Source organism: Pleurodeles waltl, chromosome 1_1 (genome assembly GCF_031143425.1).
Source record: "Pleurodeles waltl isolate 20211129_DDA chromosome 1_1, aPleWal1.hap1.20221129, whole genome shotgun sequence".
Lineage (NCBI taxonomy): Eukaryota > Metazoa > Chordata > Amphibia > Caudata > Salamandridae > Pleurodeles > Pleurodeles waltl.
The window spans coordinates 366,064,533-366,080,314 of record NC_090436.1 but is presented as its reverse complement, the minus strand read 5'-3'; the positions used below and the strand labels follow the sequence as shown (position 1 = coordinate 366,080,314).

At 45.7% G+C, this 15,782-nt stretch overlaps 1 protein-coding gene across 6 annotated transcripts in view; it reads right to left on the bottom strand.

The window, feature by feature from the left end:
* ERBIN (erbb2 interacting protein) overlaps window positions 1-15,782 on the bottom strand; it is a 766,777-nt gene that overhangs the window by 325,934 nt on the left and 425,061 nt on the right. The window lies entirely within an intron of this gene.

The window sequence follows — 15,782 nt, the reverse complement described above, 5'->3', positions numbered from 1 at the left end:
GGCTGGGGTTTTTGCCACGTTTTAATTTGCCAATGACTAAGAAACTCGGAAAGTTACTTCTTCCTCTAAGGTCTTGCGATCCTCCATTGTTAGGAGTGAGACTATCACCCGCTAGGTATTCCTCTATTTGAGAAGTGTTCGACAGTGGAAGCGCCCTGTAGAACTCCCTATAATATTGTGAGAACTTGTTGGCTATCTCTTGATCTGTGTCGTATATTTCATTATTGCCTCCGCCTCTCTCCTCCCCAACCATGCCAGTAATCTTCCAGCCTGGTCATAAAGACAGTGTTGTGTTGCAGGCATCTGGGGTTCTCTTCGTTATATGATAATGACTGATATTTCTTGAGGAGGATCACTACCTTATGTAAGATGGTAGGATCTGATCCCACCCCAGGATGCCCTGCTAGTTCCACTAGAAACCTTTCCTATGACTATGTTTCATATCTCCCTCTTCTTCTTATGGGCTATACTGTTCTGTTCCCGGTCTCTCAATACTGTTTTGTAAGCCTCCCAAAGTGTAAACACCAATGGTACTGAATCCTTATTTTCACTAAAGTACAGCTCGGTAGCTATTCTTAGTTCTTGTAAGACTCCCTCATCTCTCAGCTCTCAGGCATTAAGCCTCTAACCCAAGCCCAGGCTTCAAAGCTGTGTCCTGAGGGTAAGCCAGAGGGGCGAGTGGTCAGAGAGGCCTCTAGTCTTATATGCTGCTTTTCCTAACTTGTCTACACCTCTCCTGTGGGGGTGAAGATGTAGCCAAGCCTGAGAAATAGGAGTATTTTCAGTCTTCTGGATGGTGGAAATACCACAGGTCTGATAGACCCAAGGTTTTCACAAAGGCTGCCAGCGGTGTCTCTCTCAATTATGCTGGAGCTAGGCCTGAATAGTCCAATGCTGGGCTAACTACATCGTTAAAATTATGTGCATGGCAGAGCCTGCTTCTAACAGAATCTCAGTGACTTAGTCTAGGGTTTGTCTTTGCAGTCTTAGAAGAGCATACACACTGACCAGGGTTACATCTCTCCATCCCCTCATCCCCTTGAAAGCCGCGTACTTTCCACTGGGGCTATCTATGATTTCTCAATCTGAAAATGGGAAGCCAGTGTCACATAGGCCCCCCCTACCGAAAAATCTACATTGGAAGCCCTGTAGGTGGGTCTCCTGCAGCAAGACCACATCTGGCTTAAGTCTCCTAACGTATGTGGCCACAAGTCCACGCTTTACTTTGTTGCCTAGCCCATTTACATTCCAAGTCATTATGGAACATCTTTGTCCCCCTTGTGTCCTATCTACTCCCATCTGTATTTTGTGATCTGGTCTGGCGGCCCCTTGCAGCAGCTTCCATGACTGTCCCCTTGTGTGAACCTATTCCACTCCATATGTATTAGCACAATCTACCCCCGACATAACTACTAACTGGTATTTGACACTCCTCCTCCCCACCTCTAATGACCTCTGCGAGTGCATTAATCTAGGGTTGATGTGTAGCATGTCACCTCCCCTTTACCATCAACTAAGAGGTATTAGGTAGCTGAAATGCCTATAAGGGCGTTGTGCATGCAGACTGTAATGAAAATGTCACTTACCCAGTGTACATCTGTTCGTGGCATCAGTCGCTGAGATTCACATGGTATGCATGAGCTCGCCATCTGGTGTTGGGTCGGAGTGTTACAAGTTGTTTTTCTTCGAAGAAGTGTTTTCGAGTCACGGGACCGAGTGACTCCTCCTTCTGTGCTCATTGCGCATGGGCGTCGACTCCATCTTCGATTGTTTTCCCCGCAGAGGGTGAGGTAGGAGTTGTACTATAGTAATAGTGCCCGCGCAATGAAAAATGTAAGTATGTACCTATTAAAGGATTAAGTAATATATATACAAATGTACAAAATTGAAGGTAACTTCTGAACTGCTACAGGCTTCCGGGGAGGTGGGTGGGTCCATGTGAATCTCAGCGACTGATGCCACGAACAGATGTACACTGGGTAAGTGACATTTTCAGTTCGATGGCATCTGTCGCTGTAGATACACATGGTATGCATAGACTAGTAAGCAGTTAGTTCCCCATAAGCGGTGGTTTAGCCTGTAGGAGTAGAAGTTGTCTGAAATAGAGTTCTTAATACAGCTTGACCTACTGTAGCTTGTTGTGCGGATAGCACATCTATACAGTAGTGTTTGGTGAATGTGTGAGGCGTAGACCAAGTGGCTGCCTTACATATTTCCTGCATTGGGATGTTTCCTAAAAAGGCCATTGAAGCACCTTTTTTTCTTGTTGAATGTGCCCTGGGAGTAATGGGCAGTTGTCTTTTTGCTTTAAAGTAGCAGATTTGGATGCATTTAACTATCCATCTGGCTATACCTTGTTTTGATATTGGGTTACCTGCATGAGGTTTTTGGAATGCAATAAATAGCTGTTTAGTTTTTCTGATGTTCTTTGTTCTGTCAATGTAGTACATTAATGCTCTTTTGACATCTAATGTATGTAGTGCTCTTTCAGCCACAGAATCTGGCTGTGGGAAAAAAACTGGTAGTTCTACCGTTTGATTTAGATGGAATGGTGAAATAACTTTTGGTAAAAATTTTTGATTAGGTCGTAGGACGACCTTATTTTTATGTATTTGTATAAAAGGCTCTTGTGTTGTGAACGCTTGAATTTCACTTACTCTTCTTAGAGATGTAATGGCGATGAGAAAGGCAACTTTCCAGGTTAGGAATTGTATTCCGCAAGAGTGCATGGGTTCGAAAGGTGGGCCCATGAGTCTTGTTAGAACCACGTTTAGGTTCCATGAAGGAACAGGTGGTGTTCTTGGTGGTATAATTCTTTTAAGCCCTTCTATGAATGCTTTGATAACTGGTATCCTATACAAGGAAGTTGAATAGGTAGTTTGCAGGTATGCAGATATTGCTGCAAGGTGTATTTTAATAGAAGAGAAGGCTAGCTTTGCTTTTTGTAAATGGAGCAAGTAATTTACTATATGTTTTGGAGTTGCGTCTAGTGGTTGTATCTGATTATGATGGCAGTACCAAACAAATCTTTTCCACTTACTTGCGTAGCAGTGTCTAGTGGATGGCCTTCTGGCCTGCTTTATGACTTCCATACACTCTTGGCTAAGTTGTAAGTGTCCGAATTCTAGGATTTCAGGAGCCAGATTGCTAGATTCAGCGATGCTGGGCCCGGGTGTCTGATCTGTTGGTTGTGTTGCGTTAACAGATCTGGTTTGTTGGGCAGTTTGATGTGTGGTACTACAGACAGATCTAGCAGTGTTGTGTACCAGGGTTGTCTTGCCCACGTTGGTGCTATTAAAATGAGTTTGAGTTTGTTTTGACTCAATTTGTTTACTAGGTAAGGAAGGAGAGGGAGAGGAGGAAAAGCGTAAGCAAATATTCCTGACCAGTTCATCCATCGGGCATTGCCTTGGGATTGCTTGTGTGGGTATCTGGACGCGAAGTTTTGGCATTTTGCGTTCTCTTTTGTTGCAAATAAGTCTATTTGTGGTGTTCCCCAGAGTGTGAAGTAGGTGTTCAGAATCTGTGGGTGGATTTCCCATTCGTGGACTTGCTGGTGATCTCGAGAGAGAGATTGTCTGCCAGCTGATTCTGGATCCCCGGAATAAACTGTGCTATTAGACCAATTTGATGGTGGATTGCCCACTTCCATATTTTTTGAGCTAACAAGCTTAACTGCGTTGAATGTGTTCCTCCTTGTTTGTTTAGATAATACATCGTTGTCATGTTGTCTGTTTTGACAAGGATGTATTTGTGGGTTATGATTGGTTGGAAAGCTTTTAGTGCTTGAAAAACTGCTAATAATTCTAGATGATTTATATGCAGTTTTGTTTGATGTATGTTCCATTGTCCTCTTATGTTGTGTTGATTGAGATGTGCTCCCCACCCTGTCATGGAAGCATCTGTTGTTATTACGTACTGTGGCACTGGGTCTTGGAAAGGCCGCCCTATGTTTAAATTTATACTGTTCCACCATAGAAGCGAGAGGTAAGTTTGGCGGTCTAGCAACACCAGATCTAGAAGGTGACCCTGTGCTTGAGACCACTGTGAGGCTAGGCACTGTTGTAAGGGCCTCATGTGCAGTCTTGCGTTTGGGACAATGGCTATGCATGAGGACATCATGCCTAGGAGCTGTAGTATTGTTCTTGCTTGTATTGTTTGGTTTGGAGACATGTGTTGAATGACTCTGTTGAAATTGTGGATCCTTTGTGGAGTTGGCGTTGCTACTCCTTTTGTCGTGTCTATTATGGCTCCTAGATATTGCTGTACTTTGCTTGGCAGTATGTTTGATTTTGCAAAGTTGACGGTGAACCCTAGTTTGTAGAGGGTTTGTATGACTTGATTTGTGTGGTTTGAGCATTGTGTGAGCGAACTGGTTTTGATTAGCCAGTCGTCTAGATACGGGAACACATGTATTTGCTGCCTTCTGATGTGTGCAGCGACTACTGCTAGGCATTTTGTGAATACTCTTGGAGCGGTTGTTAAACCAAAAGGCAATACTTTGAATTGGTAATGTATTCCTTTGAATACAAACCTTAGATATTTCCTGTGTGATTGATGTATTGGTATATGGAAATATGCGTCCTTGAGGTCTAGGGTTGTCATGTAGTTGTGTTTTTTGAGCAATGGTAACACTTCTTGTAGTGTGACCATGTGAAAGTGGTCTGATTTGATGAATGTGTTTACTACTCTGAGGTCTAGAATTGGTCTCAGTGTTTCGTCCTTTTTTGGTATCAAGAAGTACAGTGAATAAACTGCTGTGTTTATTTGTGTGCTTGGTACTAATTCTATTGCATTTTTTTGCAGTAGTGCTTGAACTTCTATCTCTAGAAGCTGTGAATGGTATTTTGATAAATTTTGTGATTTTGGTGGTATGTCTGGGGGGAATTGCAGGAATTCTATGCAATAACCATGTTGGATAATTGCTAGGACCCATGTGTCTGTAGTTATTTTGTCCCATGCTTCGTAATATTGACGTATCCTCCCCCCCACTGGTGTTGTGTGGGAGGGGTGAGTGACGTGTGAGTCACTGCTTGTTGGTAGTGGTTTTGGGGCTTTGAAATCTTCCTCTATTCCTAGGGAATTGCCCCCCTCTATACTGGCCCCGAAAACCTCCCCTGTACTGTCCCTGGTAGGTGGGCGGTGCGGACTGTGAGGTGCTAGCTTGTGTGGCCTGACCCCGAAACCCTCCTCTAAAAGGTGTTTTGCGGAAGGTGTTATAAGATCCTCTGCTCTGCGGGGAGTAGAGTGCGCCCATGGCCTTGGCAGTGTCAGTGTCCTTCTTGAGCTTTTCTATGGCTGTGTCGACCTCCGGACCGAACAGAAGTTTTTCATTGACTGGCATGTTAAGCACTGCCTGCTGAATTTCTGGCTTGAATCCAGACGTTCTGAGCCATGCGTGCCTACGGATGGTAACCAACGTATTAATGGTCCTTGCGGCTGTGTCTGCTGCATCCATGGAGGAGCGTATTTGATTGTTGGAAATGTTTTGACCCTCCTCAACAACCTGTTTTGCTCTTTTTTGCAGATCTTTTGGGAGATGTTCAATGAGATGCTGCATCTCATCCCAGTGGGCTCTGTCGTATCGCGCTAGCAGCGCTTGTGAATTTGCGATGCGCCACTGGTTTGCTGCTTGGACAGCAACCCTCTTCCCGGCTGCATCGAACTTCCTGCTTTCTTTATCTGGGGGAGGTGCATCCCCAGAAGTGTGTGAATTTGCCCGTTTTCTGGCAGCCCCTACCACCACAGAATCTGGTGGCAGCTGAGAGGTGATGAATACAGGGTCCGTAGGAGGCGCCTTATACTTTTTGTCCACCCTAGGCGTCACTGCCCTACTTTTAACTGGCTCCTTGAAAATGTCCTTTGCATGGCGTAGCATGCCTGGGAGCATCGGCAGGCTTTGGTAGGAGCTGTGGGTTGAAGAGAGGGTGTTAAATAAAAAATCATCCTCTACTTGTTCCGAGTGTAGTTCCACATTATGGAATAGTGCTGCTCTAGCCACCACTTGTGAGTAGGCTGTGCTGTCTTCCGGTGGTGATGGCCTAGTTGGGTATGTGTCTGGGCTGTTATCAGACACTGGTGCGTCGTACAAGTCCCACGCATCCTGATCTTGGTCATCGTGGCTCATGGCGGTGTGAGCTGGCGAATGGGACGGGGTGTAAGTTGGCGAAGCCGGAGTTACAGGTGGAGGCGAGGGAGGAGGTGTTACCTTTTGTGCTGTTTGTTGCTGAGGAGTAAACTGAAGCGTTCTCTTTCGTTTGACAGGTGGAAGGGTACTGATCTTCCCAGTCCCCTGCTGAATAAAGATACGCTTTTGCGTGTGATCCACGTCAGTGGATTGCAGTTCTTGTTCAAATCTATGTTTCTTCATTTGTGAAGACATAGAATGCTCTTCAGTATAGGAGCCTGAAACAGGGTCTGATGTCGCTTTTTTCGGCTCCGAAAACCCTGTTGATTGTTTTTTCGGCTCCGAGGTAACCTTCCTCTTTTTCTGTGCCGAAAATTCTTGGCCTCTATGGTCTTCGGCGCCACTGTCTCGGCGTAGATCCGTGTCGACACCGAACTCTCGGTGTCGATGCTTCTGTTTAGCACTCTCTCGGTCCCGAGGAGGCTGCGTGCCGGTGTCTCGACCGAAGTCGGACGATCTCGACACTGAATGGGCCTTTTTCGGTGCCGATTGTTGGTCACCGAGAATTTGGGTGGAGCCATGGCCGGTTGGCAGTGGCGTCCCCTGGGCCTTCTTTCCTTTTTTAAGTTCTGATCTCGACGTCTTACTCACAGTTTTTGTAGAGTCTAGCTCGTCGGAGTCTGAATCCTGGATGGAAAAGGATTCCTCCTGTTCCTCTTCTGTCTCGAACTGTCGACGCTCCTTTGGCGTGGACGCCATCTGCAGTCTTCTCGCTCGACGGTCGCACAGAGTTTTTCGGGACCGGAACGCCCGACAGGCCTCACAGGATTCTTCGCTGTGCTCGGGTGACAGGCACAGGTTACAGACCGAGTGTAGGTCCGTATAAGGATATTTGTTGTGGCATTCGGGGCAGAATCGAAACGGGGTCCGTTCCATCGGCGTTGTTCTCCACGCGGTCGGGCCGACTAGGCCCCGACGGGGTGCCGAAATCTACCCCGAAGGGCACCGAAGCGCTTCGATGTTCAACGCGTCGTCGTATGTGTCTATCTCGAACCGGATCGCAACGATACCGTCGAAAATCTTCCGTTTTCAGCTATCTTTCCGTTCCGAAACTCGGAGCGACAGGAACACGTCCGAACCCGATGGCGGAAAGAAAACAATCGAAGATGGAGTCGACGCCCATGCGCAATGAGCACAGAAGGAGGAGTCACTCGGTCCCGTGACTCGAAAACACTTCTTCGAAGAAAAACAACTTGTAACACTCCGACCCAACACCAGATGGCGAGCTCATGCATACCATGTGTATCTACAGCGACAGATGCCATCGAACTGTGGTATTGTGGAAAGAACAGACTGGTATATAGTGTCATGTAAATATAACTAATAACTTCTCAACAGAGGGATAAGAAAAGTCTGAAGCCTACCACCTCCATTCTCCAATTCAAACCATTAACTCCATGATGCACAATTTGAGGCTACCGCGCCTGTATGCAGTGGCTCTGTACTTGCTATGGAAATATAGTCCACTCCGACTCGACAAGTCGTTCATGTTGGGGTGAGGAGATTCCCACTCCCAGGCACCAGGTTTGTTGTCAGTCCCATGATTTACAGTGCCCCTGTGCTGGATGTGTGACATCGGAGAGAGGGGGACTTCAGGATCTTGTTTCAAATTGACGATGGCCACCGCCAGAGCGTGGGGAGGTTGGAGGGGGGTCTCTGAGCCTGCCTCCTCGTCATCCCCCATATGTCTGTGTGTGAAGACCCCCTCCAAAGCTGACATTTGATTGTTTTAACAGTCACTGACCGGTCCCCCTCTGAGTGCAATGGTAATGTTGGTCGCCTTTCGTGACCCATATTCCACCACGGTGTTCCTCCTCCTCTCCAAGGATTGGCCTCTCCTCCTGGGTCGCTGTTTATCTTTGGGTTCAAGCACCACCAGCCTCTGCAAGAATTGGCTTCTCCTCCTGGGTCGCTTTTTATCTTTGGGTCAAGCAGCACAAGCCACACATGGGCCAGGCCCCTGTCTCTCACTTCCCTGCAGCCTGGGATGCTCTTCTAACCATTCCCATGACTCCTCAGGAGTCTGGAAGAAGTATGATTTCCCTTGAAATATGACCTGGAACTTGGCAGAAATAGAAGCATATACTGGAGTTGGAGACTATGCAGCTTGGCCTTTACCGAGTCGAAAGTGTGCCGTTGTCACTGAACTTCCCAGCTAAAGTCTGGGAAGATCTGGATCTTGGAATTCTCGTGGTGTACTTCTCCCATTTTCCATGCTTGGGAAGGATCAAGTCCCTGTCTTGAAAGTTCCGAAAGCGTGCTATTACAGGCCTCTGGGGGTCCCCACATGGTGGCCTGCCTCCTGCTGCTTGATGTGCCCATTTTATTATGAAACAGGAAGAAAATTCATCTTGGGGTGGTATTTTTTGCAGCCACTCATCCAAAAAAATGCAGCATACCTGGCCATCAATCTCTTCCGGAAATCCTATGAATCAAGGTTATGCCTCCTGGTGCGGTTTTTGGCCTCTTCCAACCTCCACATCCTGTCTTTATTAAAAGACTGGGCTTCTGTCACTTCTTTTCAGAGGGTCTAGAACATGTCCTCCAGTTCTGAAATTCTGGTTTTGGCTGAAGAGACTCTTTCCACCACATTTCGGAGATGTTAGTGCAGGAGCGCACCTTGCCCACTCACCCATCCAGGGCCCCCCGTGATGACTGGATGTCCAGGACAAGGGCGGCTTTTTCTGGCACTGCCAGTGTTACATTCTCTGTAGGGGGGAGTGACCACTCTTCTTAATCTGTCCATTTTACCCCGGTGAGGGGATTTAGGGTCCTTGTCATGGGCCATGCCTTCAGCCCCAGTCCACCGCCCCACTTTTTCAAGTCAATTCTGCCTGAGGGTCATGGAGAAATATCTCTGGGGGTGACCCACAGGCCTGTGTGTGCGGAACTGGACATTACTATTGCTCCTCAGCACTGCAGGGGAGGTAACCCCCTGTTCCCTTATCCCGAGTTGCTGCCTCTTGGACAGGCAAAGCCAACCTTCATCATTTGATAAGCCTCAACCAGAATGTGGGGGAGCCCCCCCACCCCACTGTCAGGAATTATTGCATGTTTGGCCTCGCAATGCACTTTCTACTCCTTCCACTGGAAACCAGACAGTCCAGTTGTTTTATGTCTCTTCATCTGCCCAGCCAGTGTCAGTATAGCCAGGCCCTAGGCTGGGGGAAGGCCCACTCAGCGCAAACGCGCTGGCAGTTCGGAGGAACCTCCTCTCTTCCTCCCATGCCTTTTCCCAGATGCCGTGGCCTCTAACTTTTCCCCATAAAGTCTTGCAGGCTCTCATTGTCAGCACAAGAGTTAAGGTCCATTTACAAGGCATGTGTGTTGATGGCCTACTGTTGGGAGTACACCTCTTGTGGGGAAGTCAACAGGTCAGACCCTGTTCTTTGTCTCCCAGAACTGGGTTGGTCCACCCACCACTCACTGCGCTGCTCACCCTGTCACCAGCATTGATCTAGAGTGGTTGCAGAGTGGGCAATCGGATCTCTCACCTGATCCAGGGCCCCAGACAGGGCCACCGCCAGTAGGTAGGCACAAGCCTGGCCAGCGGCCTATTCCCCCTCGACCAAAGCTCTATTGCAGCGTGTCCCCTTCCCTTTGCTCCCTCAGCGGCTCTGAGATGGGATACACTGGGTTCATAGATCACGCCCTCAGTGTTTTATCACCGACAGTTGGCGGGGGAGGCAACTTGGGGGAAGGCAGGCACAATCAAGCCTCCCATGCCCTGGGGCCGTCCTTGACACCAGGTTTCATGCTCATTCAACACCGGCTGCCTGTTGGATCTCTCACTGGGCTCGGGCCTGCTCCTCAAAGGGCCACGCAGCTCAGATGGGTATACCAGTCGAGTCGTAGGTCCGCTGCGGAGCCTGCCTCCAGACGGCCCCACACAGGCCCGACCACGCCATGGTCTCTGGGGTTCCGGGGCATCCTGTCACGGCAATGCCATGATTCACGTCACATATTCAGTTTCCTTTAACAGCCGGTCCCTATCGTGCTCTCACTTTACAGTTAACTTAAAATCTTTTATGTAATGTAGAAACTTTTATTGGCGGTTACTTTTTCTTCTGGTATTTTATTTTCCAATTAAGCCTTCATTACCCGGCTTGGGTAATGAAGGTGCAGACTTTAGCGCTACAACCATGGAGCTGACTAGGATTAGAAAGGATTAAAGAGGGGGCCTGATGCGGAACTCACTCCTGAAGTGTGCGACTCCATTGCCATCTTGGCCATGCCCCATATTAATTTTAAGCATTAGTAAGGGATCATTTGAGCAGTGTTTTCTGTTTATATTTGCTGTTTGAAGAATGTACAGATAAGGGCTAAAATGCCAGATTTAGGTGATCTTGCTTATTTTTGTACCGGCCAGACATTAAAATACCTGTGGTGCCAGTAGAAAACCAACCAGGTGGCAACCCTAGATGCAAACAGCCTTAAATGAGTGAATAAAACCCATTTTGCAGTTTTATATAGCACAAACCCGACCCAAAGGTATTGGAGCACTTTACATGAGCATCAGTCACATTACAAAAGGAGAAACTCTTTTTTAGGCACAAGGAGATTAAGTGATTTGCCCAGAATCACAGGATGTTGAGCGGATGCCAAGACTGGAACCTGGTTCCCCAGGTCCAAAGCTGTCAGCTCTAGCCGTAATGCCACGACCTGGTTGGAAGCCACATGAGAAAATTCAGCCCGCACTGAGCCAGAGCCAGGGAGTACACTCTTGGTGTCTATTTCTCACATTAAGCATGTTTAAAAGTGCTGCTGTATTGTCAGATCAGTGGACGAGGCACAGAGAGAGTATTATATGTCCAGGATCTAACAATTTGTTAAACTACTAGACCCAGGACTGCAGTACATTTCTAATTGGTGCAAAGGCTATATATTGACCATTTATGTGACTATATCATGTGACTGGGCACCTCCCTCCTTCCAGGAAAAATTCAGTAATTTTTTTTTTTATCACACCGACCAGCAGGTTTTATATAACCAAAATACTCCCAATTGTGTCAAAAAGGGAGCAGCAGAGCAATTAGCAGGGCCACTGAAATTATGCAGCAGGGGATGGCCAATTTATGCAGCATAGTAAATTATGCGGGAAGAAAAGCCAAATTATGTGGAGTAATGAGGCACATTGTATTATAGTATTAATTCACTATATTGTCATTTTTACACTTGTTAATACTGCCTGAGAATTGACTGCACCTCATTATTACCATTTTAACATCCAAATATAGCAATAAGCAACAGAAAGGGGACCATCTAAGCTTTGCAAAGGGTCTTTGACGATGCAGCAACACGTGTCTCTGCACGTTTAGTAACTTTTGAACAGTTTGAGCTAGAAACCAATTGTTTCTTTAAGCCTACAGATGATGCAGTAGATTGTGTATTATGTGGCACATGCAGCAAATCTATGTGAAAAATGCTGCAGCAGCACAATCACATAATTCCAGTGGCACTCGCAATAAATTCAGAGATGTCATTGCCCAAAAGCACAGTTTAGCCAAGCGGAAGGCCAGGATTTAAAAAACGTGTCTCCTGGGTCCTTATTCCTATCTAATCCACTAGACCACAGCTGGGGTGTCAGTGATTCTGCTGACAATGCAAAGGGGTTGCCCGTTCCAGGGAATTGTCATTCTGTCATGGGCCTTGCCCAGCTTTAGAACATTTGAAAGTTTATTTTGATCATAAAACTGAGATTATATGTCAAATATACTAGTTCCATGGTTAAAAACGTACTGGTCGGGCCAGTTCCTGTGGCAGTGGGTACTTACTGAACAGTTGATCTGGTGTGGTAGATCTTGATATTTACCAATGATGTTTCAAAGTTTAAGACTATTTCATTCTATTTGAATGCAAGAGTTTGTTTTCTAAACTTGTCCCTCAAAATTTGCAAAAGCAAGCATTCAAGGTATACTCCAGGAAGAGGTAAAGGGATTAGAACTCAAATACCCATCCCATTTGGGGAGGGCGACACACTAAAGTAAACAAAAAAGTGATGGATGGAATGCCTGAATTAATCTCAGCCACTACTGAAGATGGTGCCCAGGGGGGTGGGAAGACAGCGGGTGGGTGGGAATGGGTGCTCTATTTACACCATTTGTCTTCATATTCTGTGCACGTCCAATTTGAGAGGTTTTACTTGGTTAATAAGGCAAGGATTTTTTGTTTTATATCATTATATCCCAATTAGTTCTATTGAGATTTTTTGCTCTGGTTTAGACATGAAAGTCCTGTCCATGACAGTAAAATACCGACCAGATACAACCCTAGAGCCTGGTGACCAACTTCAGGGCCTTGCAGCCATGGTGCAGCACAGTGAGGCCCAAGGAAATGGGCCAGTTAGTGGGCCAGACTTTCAACTTTATTTAATTGCATTTGAAATTATGCTTTTCAAGAGTTGTGCAAAACTGGGAAAAATCAAATGAAAGGAGATGTATCTCGAATCTGTTATTTGTATGTGCATAATGCTAAGTTAAAAAATGAAATGCACACTGGAACCATGTAAGTGTATACTAATTACTAGTGTCAGAACTTTTAAAGGATTTAGAGGACTTTGATAGAAGTGTTGTAGCCATGGCTCATGGCACACAACATTAACCCTTTTAGCCCACATATGATTGTATTCTGGTAGTTTCTAGTATTTTACAGTGACTCGCATGATGCCTCCAATACAAGTCAAGCTGTTTTCAACTGTTTTATTTGACTCCTATCTTCTTACACAGACCTTATTTTGCAATGGGTACCTGGGAAACCATATTTAAATCTTAATCCACACTAGCCCTCCTTAAAGGCATTCTGCATGCTGCAGCACACCTCACTGGGGAGTGAAGAAATAGCACCAGATCATTCCACTCCGTTTCCCCTGGCCAGTACAATCTTGAGTCCTAGCTGCATCATCTGTAAAGCCATTACAGTGCATTACTAGTCAATAAACCAACTACCTTTCATGTTACTCCTTGACTTTCGGCTTGTCATTGATCCTGTACAGTGATCTCCTGCCTTTTGGCTAGGTTTGCACTATGCGACTGACACCCCTGCATTCTTGGATGACAAGCTTGCCATCTTCAGTGGCTCTCCATACCCCCACAGCAAGGACACCTTCAGACAGGAGAAGGTGTGCTAAAAACAGAAAAAACAAGCGAACTGCATTTCTCATCTTTGCACCAAGGATCTAGAATGATATCTCACTATCCAACCTGGACAGCTGGAACACAGATCCAATTCAGAAAACAGCTGAATACTGAACTTTTTAAAAAAATCTACATCATGACACAGTCACAGTCCACAAGCCTCCTAGTACTCCAATTACATGTTGACTGTGTCTTTGATCCTGCACAGCTCTTTGCAGGTTTTCATCTAGGTTTGCGATATATAAATACTACATACAAACATATGCATCTAACTGACTAATCTTGAAGCAAATTGTTAACATTTGATTAAATGTATACGTTTTAGAGAGACCAGGAGCAAAACTTTCCATCCAGTGTTACTAATAGAATGTATTTCCAGTTAACTGGAGTTTAAATTATAAGCACTTATTCTATTAGTGTTAATATTTATGTTTTTGTTTTATTGATATTCACATCAAGAAAGTTGTTTCTTGCAAAGGCAAATAGTCAATTAATGGCAGTTCCTGTAATGTCATTTCATGTGATTTCACGCTGTATGCAAATTAGAGGGGCCTTACGCACTTCCTTTCTGTCCTTGGCCCCAAACGTCCTAGAACTGACCCTGATCGAAGTGATAAACCACATTTCTACCAAAAAACTGTAATTCCGAGAAAAGCAGTGGTCAAGAGTCTGTGAAAAAAGAAACCTAGTTTGTTTGCAAAGCTCCATTTTCTTCGCATTCAGCAGCGTTTATTTATTTATTCTTAACCGACCAACAGAGAAAATAAGCGTTCGACACACTGCGCAGGCAGTGTCCTCCACAAAGGGTGGCGGCTCGAACACTCGAAGTTGCTTCCTGTCAAACGTCTTGTTAAGCAGCGAAGGGGAGCGGTGCCAGCAGAGCTCGGAGCTCAGCGCGCGCACTACTCGCCTCAAGGAAACAATCAGGACTTGTGTAAACTTTCCAATGAAGCTTGTTACGTTCGTCCATAAGACAAATAAATCACATATATAGTAACGTTTGCTGTGAAGGAGCACACTTACTGTAAACGTGCTCAGAGGAACAGCCCAGTAAAAAGGCCGGCATCCAAATATGGCAATGTTAATACGCCACGCTTGGTACGTGCGCTGGAGACCCTGCAGCAACCTAGACTGTCCTCGTGCCTGTCGCAAAGAGCATCTTTGGCGGCAAATGTGTCTGCACGTGCTGACCACAGCTGTGCGTCGCATCTGAAGATCGGCTACTCCGTTTAGCGCCTTCAGCTTTACTTTCCACGAAGCAGCGTGTGATGCCAGCGGGAATGTGTTGTTCTTGTCACATGAGTTGGAGTCGCTCACATGCGCGCAGGTCAGCTTCCAAACTGGTTTCCCCGTCTGCGCGGTCCTTTCCCTTTGCCTTCCAGGCACTCCCTGTTTATAGTGGTTAAGCCGATGGCATTCGCTTTTTTTGTAACTGTGGGGTTATATAAAGTTGGGTGTGTTGTGAGACAAAATACCAATGTAGCTAGATCCCTGTGGAAATAGTATAAACAGAGAAACGAGCTGGGAAGTGTACAATAACGAGTTCTAAATGAACTAATGCAGCCACAAAAGTGACAATTTCAATTTATACGACTTCTTATGCTAAACGTTTTTTGGGAAACATGTTTGGTCTCTTTGAATTTGCGTTGCAATAAATGAAATTACTTCTAGGGTGGGCTCAACATCCTCCTTTACAAGGCCACAACATAAAAGTTATCCATCTTTGACTGATCTGCTGCTAAAAATAAAAAATGAGGTAATCAGATATGAGGTCAGATGAGGGAAGTGCTCCCTGAGTCTAGGCTGTCGCCGGGACAGCGGCATGATAATCTAATGGAGGTAAACATAGCAGGTGACACAAACAAAATCTGATCTGGATGACGTTAACAGAAGCCAATGGTACCGCAGAGCAGAGAACTCCCATCGACTGTACAATAACAAAATGAAACCTACTGAAATGGTGAGATGAAACTGAATGTTGAGGTATTTGGGGGAAAATAACAGTGCTCACCCACAGACAAACAAGATAGCCATTAGGATAAACAAACACAATGGGAGGAGTGGTTATGGCTTGCATGCCAACCCTTTTTTTTTTTTTTAACCATCCCGAAAGAGTCAAGTGAGGGAGTTTGAATACAAAAAAACAACAGTAAAAGATACGGATACTGACATTGAGCTGCATACTAGGAAATAACTACTTTCTACTGCTATATACACTGCTGGGCCTTTAGTAAAATATCTCCTGGAAATTCTAGAGCGAGTTCAGGATGCTTATTGGGAAGTGTTCTAAACTTTATAGTGTATTTCCTGCCACTCCTTTGCAGAAGGTAAAAGTTGGTGGAACGAAGAAAGTACAACGTTTCATTTAACCACCCACCATCAGTGCACAATACCTGTACACTGCACACTCCCATTAAGGCAAACAGATGAAAAATGCTGCCTCCGAAGACACAGAACGCTTT